This window comes from Gavialis gangeticus, unplaced genomic scaffold (genome assembly GCF_001723915.1).
Source record: "Gavialis gangeticus isolate Ggan-Ray unplaced genomic scaffold, GavGan_comp1, whole genome shotgun sequence".
NCBI lineage: Eukaryota > Metazoa > Chordata > Crocodylia > Gavialidae > Gavialis > Gavialis gangeticus.
The window spans coordinates 148,099,061-148,108,794 of record NW_017729022.1 but is presented as its reverse complement, the minus strand read 5'-3'; positions in this window follow the sequence as shown (position 1 = coordinate 148,108,794).

Genomic DNA, 9,734 nt, shown 5'->3' with positions numbered 1-9,734 from the left:
ATGATCTGCTCAGGTCCCTTCCGACCCTAGAAACTATGAAACTATAAAAAATGACAGTACTTTCTCTTGTTAGTATTAAACCTGTTGCCTACTAATTTCCGTGGGTGTCCCCTACTTCTAGGATTCTGGGACTCGGTAAACAACAGCTCTCTGTTCACTTGGTCCACACCCTTCATGGCTTTAGAGTTGTATCATCCACTCTCAGCCTTCTCTTTTCCAGACTAAAGAGTCCAGACTCCTCCTGATACAGCAACTGCTCCATGCCCTGGATCACTTTTGATTGCCCTTCTTTGTACCTTTTTTCAAATTCTTTTTGACATGTGGGGACCAGAACTGCACACAGTATTCAAGATGTGTGTGCCATGGATTTGTATAATGGTATAATGTTTCCCATTTTGCTTTCAATTTCCTTCTTAATGCCTAACATTTTTACTGGATTTTTGGTCACCGCTGCACACTGAGTTGATATTTTTAGAGAGCTATTTACAGTGACTCCAAGGTCTTTTTCCTGAGTCAAAAGAGCTAGTTCAGAACCCAGCATTCAGAACCCATATAGTTGAGGTTACTTTTCCCCATGTGCATTACCTCACACTTGTAGACAGTGAAGTTCATCTCCCACTTTTTCACCTACTCGCTCAACTTGGTGAGATCATTTTGCAGCTCCTCACAATCAGCTTGGGACTTGACTACCTGGACCAATTTATTTCTTCTTTTATCAGTTCATGCTAAAATACATTCATTGGCTACATCTGCAGAGGCATGCTCTCTGAGGGCATGTCTACACTGTCTCCAGTCCATGATAGGGAGGCACAACCCACCTCCTCAGCGCAGACTATACCCAGATGCATTGTAGCCCCTTATTTGCACTGGTATATCAATAAGGAGACCCAAGACAGGGTTTGATGTATTCTTCTTCTCTCAGGGGCTGTTACACCTCTTTCTGGGTTTGCCATGTACAGGGCTGGTGTGCCATGCTTCAGCGTAGTGCTCCCCAGCATTGGCAAGAGATGGTCTGCACATATCCCAAGTAAGCCTCTTTATTGACGTGCTAACCCAGTCCCTCTTCAGTTGCGTCAAGTACTTATTTTAAACTTCTGTTCAATTCTGCTCCTTCCCTGCCTCCTGCCCTTTTGCATTTCAGTCTGTCCTTGCCCCCAAGCTCCAGCAGTGACGAACCTTGTGGGTCTTGCACCAACATCACACCTTTTTTCCATGCTGGTCTCCAGGGGTGTAATACCTAGCCCACATTCATCCAAGAGGCCTTTACTTCTCCCCATTGAAAACAGTGATGCTTATGGAAATCTTCCCAACTAACAATGGCAAACTGGAGGAATCTGGGAAGAGATTATATGTTCTGCTTACAATACACCTGTTTGTTAGTGCAGTTTTGTACCTCTGACTTCACTGTTCCTTTGTTTGAATAGTGACTGATTTGGAATGGCTATCATGCCATCTTTGCTGCTTAGTAAGTTCTACCTTGTTGTGGATCACCAAAAAAACCCAAACTTGAATGACTAGGGATTACTTGCCAAATAGCTCATGGGGTTTGACAGCACAAGTTGGTACAACTGAAAAGAACATTCAGATTACAAAACAATGTTGTTGTTTTTTTCAGTGATGTTTCCCTTTTATCAGAGAACATTTCAGAACTGGAGACACCCCTTTTAAATAATGCTTCTTCTCATTTTTGTCTTTTATCTCTCCCTATGAAACTTGGTCATGTGTCTTGATGAAAATTACAGACGGTATGGTATGTGGTTGCATCTCTTTCCCTTTCTCCAGCAATAGTGCCTTCCGGTCAACTTTCAGTCATTACGTCTGCTTGTTAAGGGCCTAAGCACCATTGTGCTGGGTTCTGTGGACATGCACAACAAAAAGACTAACTCTTCCCTGTTGCCCTTTGCTCCTGAGTCCACAAAACTAGGCCTGTTGGGGTGAGATGCTGCCCCTAAAGAGAAATACAGAAACAACTTTTCAGGCCAGCAGGTCTGTATAAACGGTGATGAACAGGGCTTTAACAACAGGTAACCAGGCTGGGGAACATGAGTAGTTTAATTTTCCAGGGGAAGGGTCAGCTGCCATAAATGGAATAAAATGTTGACTGTTACAAATTCTGCTGGTGTTTTCAAACCTCTGTTTGAACAATAGTAGCAACGTTGCTCCTGTGCACCAAGACTTCCTATGCATTTAATGGCATAAAATCACAATGAAAAATGGCCCTTAGCACAGGAGGACAAAAAAATCCTATGAGCTGTGAAATAGAAAACAGTTATCAGTCACTAGGTTCAGTTTGGAATGTAAGATTCATTTCTGTATCTTCTCTTTACCTGGCAGTTTCTTCACACACACATACATCCTATAAATGAATTGATTATTTCTCTTAAGGAAGAGAGGCTTCTTTACATTTCTCTCTTTAGATACTGGAAGCATTATCAATGATGATGACATTGAGGACTGCAGAACTACCTAGGAAGGTAGTTCTGCAAAGTTTAGACGTGCAGAGGCATTGCACTTATCATTTTATAAGTGCCTGGCTTGCTCTTATGAAACCAGAATGATCAACTGGAAAAAGAGATTTGCAACAGATTCACCGTGAGAAAGTGCTCCTCTCCTGCTGTTCAAACTTGCAGTTGCTAAGATAACAGAAACAAAATAACAGTTCAGGGTGTTTGCAGCTTCTGAGGATGTGGTTTGTGCATTTTCTTCTGATAGATAGTCTGATGACTGAAGATGGCACCATTCCAAGTGGTGCTGAAACAGCTGCTAGTTCTTAGAAAACATTTTGTTGTAAATTATCATAAGGGTATAAATTATGACAATAAAGCTTGTTTTTCTATATTATGGGAAACAAGCTGAGTCACTGCAAGTGTAATTTTCATTCATCTCTGTACCTGTGTTTCTATATAGACTGTTTGTTCTAAATTAATTGGAGGTTGGGGGTGTAAGGTGGTGGGATATGAGACTGGGAGGAGGACATTACAATCCCAGTAACTACCATCTTTAAATCGTCTTCTATTATTATTTGTTTTGTGGTGGTGCCTAAGCCCTGTTGTGCTACAATATCGAAGTTTAGGTACTGGAACTATTCTAGTGAGGAACTAACGTTAGAAAACAGAGTTGCCTTGTTGCTCATCTCAGAATAATCAGCTATGCCCTTCAAGTCATGCAGAATGTCAGGTACAATCATTCTAAGCCAAAACAACAATTTATCTATCTTTCTGAGCTTCCTTTAGCTTTCTTAAACAAGCACTTTCCCTTGCTTTTTATTTGTATGGATCAGCAAACTGTTCCCCAGTGACTGGCTGGCTTACACATACATTTACTAAGCTGAACCTTGTATCCTGACATCCCTGCCCCCTAACTTACTGCTGCAGCATGCAAACCAACAGCATGCAATGAAAGCTGTCAGGCCAAAAATCCACTGCAGCAATCCATGCCCTATAAACATATAGAAGTTTTACTGCATCAGGTTTCCAAGACTTGGGGGAAATCAGGTGAAAAACAACTTATTTCTAGACTTGCTTCAGAGGGAACTGAGAACAGCATCACAAAATTGTGGTGGGTGGAAATAATTTATCTTTTATGCCATAGAAACCCAACAAACAATAATTAGTGCCATTTTTTTCACCTTCCCTAGGATCCACACCTGAGCAGACCAGGGACATAAAAATGTTGACCTTATCAACCACCCAAACCTGAGGGGGAAGAAGAAAAGAACAAGAGTGAACAATTGGTGAAATCTTAGCAGACAATGTGTGGAGAGGGTTTCTTGCAATAACCCTGGAGATTATGGATAAGGATGGAGAGATGCAGGGGCAGCTTCTGAAGATCATGAACAAACAGCAGTGCTAGAAAGCAGGCATTTGGCACTCTCCCTTCCACTCTTCTGGGTGTGTATCACAGTCGCAAGCAGTTCCAGGACCAGGCCTGGTGACCTTTGAGAACAACTCATCCTGAGAACAGCAGTTGGCTAATAGAAGAACTCTAAACAAAGCTCCTTCATGCCACTGCAAGTAGCAGCACCTCTGGAGAAACCCACCTTTATCTCCACAAACCAAATGTGGAGTTGCTACTCTGGCATTCAAGGGGTGACCAAGCAAATGATCCCCCACAGACAGAAACCTGTATGCTTTGAGGCTATAAGCCATCTGAGTTGAGAATTCAAAACTCTTGCACTGTTTGTATCACTCTAATCACTGCATGTACTTGAATCAAAGATGAGGTCTTTTTCTCCATTCAGCATGGGGGAAAAAGAAACCTCACCTTAGATTCAAGTACCAACCTGGGGCAAGCAGCTGCTACAGCTCAGATTTAGGCTCTGACTCTGGCCCTGACACAGGGGGATTGTGTGGTGCTGAGGGGACAGAAGGTGAGAAGAGCACAGCAAGGGCCAGGCTGGACCTGCCGCCACTGCTGCTGCTACCTGATCAAGGCCAGAGCTGCCATGTACTCCATGTCCCAGGCCAAAGCTGGAGCCAGAGCCACCGAATTGGAAAAGCGGTAGCAGGGGGTGGTAGGGAGGCAGGAACTGAGGGGGCAAATGGAAATGGGTTCTGGCACCAGGGGGAAGCAGGCTGTAGTGGGAGCAAGTGGCAGGGGGAGCAGGCACCAGGGGAGTGCAAGTGGCATTGGCGCAGGAAAGAGGGGCAAGAGGCAGGCTGCATGCCCCCTTGCTGCTGCTCTCCCCACCACAGAGGCGGGCAGACAAATGCAGTTAAAACAGTCACTAATTAGATTGTATACATGGAAAATTATAAAACATTTATTAAAACACATTCAGTAGCTATTGAGCATGAAAGTTAAGGGCACAGCCTCTGAATCAGAACTTCCTAGATCTTAAATGCCAGAGGCTAAAAGTGATAGAAGAACAGAGGAAGAAACCCTGGTCATACCAATTTAGTTGGTCTAATAAAAGGCATTACATCTACCTGAAGAACCTTGCCTGCCTATGTCCTTAGACCAACACAGCTACAACCCTGTTCACTCACTCTCCCTTTCAGCATTTACACTGCCACTGTGTGACAGGAGGGCAAGATCTGACCTGGTAAATGGCAATTCTTACAGTAGTGTATTCTTATGTATAGAATCTAATTATTGGGGGGTTGTCTTAAATTCCAAGTTGTGCTGGATATGAGTGAATACAGTATGTTCCTGTTCTTTCCACTCACCTGTATTTTTATTTTTGTTGCTAACTTGTATTTTTTGCATAACTTCTCGGTCCTTGTCTTGGGACTTTCACTACTGTAAAAAAAAAAAAAAAAGAATAGTTTTATTCAACTATGATGATTTGTAATATAAAATTTAAAATGTAGGTTCCATAAGAACACAGCTTCCAAACCATGAAATGTCGCCCTCGTGCTCCCTACATCACTAGATTATTTAAAATATACAACAATTATATTCCTAAAATGCAAACACAGTCCATACATTTAAAGTACTTCAAAAAGTTGTCCAGAAATGGAGTTAGAAAGACTTGGCACATGAACACATGGTCCCCACACTTAACTTTTCACGGATCATTTCATATACTATTTTATGTGAGGCATAAGGAAAATGAAGTACCTGCTGGCATCTGTGTTACAAATGAAACAAAGCCAAACTGCTGCTACCCTCAAAGTAGGAACTGAAAGCAACCTTGAACATGTGTCTCGTGCCTATCTTTTGGGGGTGTGGGGCATCTTGGTTATTTATGGTACCATGTAAATTCCAGAACCTCTGAAAACCCACAGTTAGGTTTTCTTTCTTGCTTTCACAGATGTTTTATAACAGATGTGCAGTTAATGGTAGGCAGATATTGCTCAACTTATTTGTGAGACCACATGATCTCCCCTTCAGTCTTCTAAATCTACAATCCATCACTGTCTTGGAGCTGCTGAGGCAGTAAGCTGGTCTGCACTATCCAGCACTGTCTGCTGCTATGCTAGATCCAAACATGCACTCCTAGCCTAGCCTCAGTAGTTGTTCTCAGGCCTGCTAGAAACTGAGAGCTTGAAAGAAAGTGCTGGGGACAATCCTGGAGCAACCTCCCTGGTGAACTGCTAGGTCTGGAGTATCTTAGAGGGTATAGATGAGTGGGGCACATGCAGCCCAGTCTTTATGGGACCTATCTCCTCAACCAGGATGGTAGATGAACAGTCTCTGAATGTAATGGGAAAAGTTACCATCAGTATTACTGCTGGTCAGAGAAGCAAATCTACCTTTTCTCATTAGAATGATGTTCATTCCTGAAAATTCTAGTACGGTCCAGCAGTTTCCCTATGCCTGATGAAGGGTGTTTGTGCCCAAAAGCTTGCAAAGAAGTCTTTTCCAACTATTTAGTTGGTCTAATAAAAGCTATCACGTCTTTCCAAAGAACCTTGGCAGCCTAGCACAGTCCAGAAATGTCTGGACCACCATGCTTTTGTGTTAATACACCTTCCTGATGGCTTTGGCAGTACAGAACGACTCCTATTTATGAGCTCAGAGGCCTGATACATAGGGAAAGAAGAGGAATATAGGTTTCTATAACTGCCTCAGTGCAACTGGGGAATTCTGTTTATACGAAGCCATCAGTAACTTGCCATGCTTTGGCAAACCATAGGACATGCAACTCTAGTAACTTCTCAGTAGTAGGCTGCACAGCCCCAGTCAATCATCTTCCTGCCTACTCTCCTCTTCTCATTCTCTTGGGGCAGCTGCAGACAGATTAGATGTTGGTGCTTCTGCCAAAAGCACTGCAAAAGTTTCTGGGTAGTTCAGTGGTTGGCTTGCAAGCTGAAGTAACCCAGTACTGAGGTATCAAAAATGCCTGCAGAAGCTGTTGTGTATTGCAATGACAAGCAACCTGGCCCAGATATCCTGTCTTCTATAACAGTCTGAAAGTGGCACCAACTATCAGAAAAGACAGATCATTGGATGATGGAAGAGAAATCAAGGGCATCTATAAATTTGATCCAAATTTTCAGACTTGCGGTTGCTTCTGTGACTTAAACCGTAATGGACAGAGCTGAGTAGTCAGATACAAGAACATGGGATACGTCCTGAATGCTTAATACAGAGAAAGTCCCTGCTGTGTGGAAGAAATGATTTAATCATGAGTATGACATACCATCAAATATGCAGCAGTTACTATGCCAGAGCTCAGTAAAAAGTAGGCATGCCCTACATTTCCTTCTTAGAGCAGAAATGACTTCCAAGTCTAATAAGTATATAATGGATCTCATTAAAATTGAATGTTTCCCTCTGTGCTTGCTTGACCGGTGTGTCACGGAATCACTTGGTGAGGACCAGCAGCCTCTAGCCCAACTCTTCCCAGGTGGCCTGTCCCAGAGTAAAATACTTTGACTCAATTCAATGCCCAATTGAATCATCTAATTCTAGTTTGGTTGCATAGCATATTCTCTCTAGCTGCTGCTAGCTTCAGATCAGTGATCAATGGGTGCTGGGGTAAAACTAATGCCCCACAAGTATTGGCGTGGGTCAAGGAGGTTATATGGATTGCACCATGGCACACCTGTTGGATTAAAAGCTCAAGCAAAGCTTTATTGGCTACCCACGCAGCTAAAGCAGCAATGCTACACATGTGAAAGTGAATGTCACTGCACTGCAACAATCTTGGGTGGATGTAATGAGAGTGCTCACTCAGCCAGCCATGGATCCCGGGTCACCATGTCTGTCTGCATTGGTCCTGTGATGTACTTGGGACACAGCCCAAGCACAGAAAACTTGTCTTTTGCTGTTTTCTTTATGACTCGATGTGACGTTGCAGTTGCTAGGCATTTGCTAGACACCATTGCTAGCCTATTTGATTTTTCTAAGCAGTTTTATCTTTCTAAGTAATATTTACAGTATTTACAGCTGTAGTTGCCACTTTGTGCCAAATTAAGATAACACAAACCTATTTGTAGATCATTATACCATCTAGATAACCTGCTAGCACTACTGCACCCAAGCAGTAGCATGGCAGATGGTGAAGAATTTGACAGTCAGAGGGGACTGGAGCCACAACCAGCTCCAGCACTGACTTGTTCTGGACTTTGATAAACCTCTTAGCTGTTCTCAGCTTAATTCCCCTGCCAATAGATTATATTGTGTGTGATATCTCTGTTTCATTTCCCTACCATTATGTATATATTTATAAGCATAATTAATTTATCATTATAATCAGAAAGAACTTCTTCACGGTAAGGGTGGCCAAGGTAAGGGTGGTGCTGTCCCTGTCTTGGGGGTCTTTAAGAGAAGGCTGGATAAGCATCTAATTGGGGTCACCTGCCCTCAGCACCCTTTCCTACCCAGGCAGGGGTTTGGACTCGATGATCTGTTGAGGTCCCTTCCAACCCTAGCATCTATGAATTATATTACTATTATAATTAATTATATTATCCATAATGTATACACACGTGTGCACATATAATGTAATATTGTACTATAGTACATATCTCTGTCTCATTTCCCTGCCATTATATTTCTATTTCTATTAATATAATATTATATAATATATAGACGTGTGCATGTGCACATATAATGTAATGTTGTTTTATAGTACTTATTTCTGCATTTCCCTACCATATGTATATATATTTATATTATATATAGACGTGTATGTATAATGTAATATTGTGCTATAATAGTACATATCTCTGCCTCATTTCCCTACCATTATATATATTTACAATTATATTAATATAATTAATTACATTATATACATAATACTGCTTCATTTCCCTACCATTTTATTTATATACACATGCCCATATAATATTATAGTCTAATAGAATGTAGTATAGTATAATGTAATATTATGATATAGTACAATGTGATATAATTTAATATTCTAATATAATGCTGTATAGGGTGTTATATGCTATGCAGGAAAATGCAGCCCCCACCCCCGGCTTTTTTGCATGCAAACCAGACTCCGGCGTCTTGACAATTACCCATCCCACGCAGGAAGAGCAGGCACCAACTGCAGATGCTTCCTCAGCAGCCCGACCACAAGCATTTATAGCCGCAAGCTTGTAAAGAAGAATTTTTCCAACTCTTTGAGTTGTTGTAATAAAAGACACCGGATTTACCCCAAGAACCTTGCCTGAGTGTGACGCAATGTAATACTGTAATATGACATGACGTAATGTAGTGCACTACCATGCCCTGGAAGGCGCCCCGCCCCACCCCGCGGGGGCGCTGTGGCGCGGGGAGCACCAGCCAGAGTCCCAGGCGTTCAGAGCTCCCCCGCCGCCGCCCGAATGCGCAGGCGCAAGGGGGGGGGTTCTGACGCAATCATCCTCTGAGGCACCCACTGAGCAACCGTCCAGCGCGGGGCACTAGCGTCCCCTGGCGTAGCAGCAGCGCGCACGGTGCGATTCACGAGAGGGGGCGGGGCCGCCGTCTCACAATGCATCTTGTCACTGCCCTTGCCCATACCCAACACGCATGGGTCCTTAAGTCTTTTGGGCCGCGCCGGGACCCGTAGCCCCGAGGTGTTTCTCCTTCGATACGAGGTGTGTATGTTGCCATAGTGACCGCAGCTTCCTCCTGCCCCCATGTCATGTGACCCGCCATCTCCCGGGTGGGGCCGTTGGGCTGCCCCTCCCCCCCATCCCTCTGCATTCCAATGCGCGCCTCGCGGCCGGCCTCCATCTTGGATGCTGAGGCCAAGATGGCGGCGCCGGCGACCGGCGCCGGCCCCGCCCCCTCCGAGCCCGAGCGAGGCTGCGTGATGACATCAGGCGCTCCCCTCTGCCCGAACCCGGAAG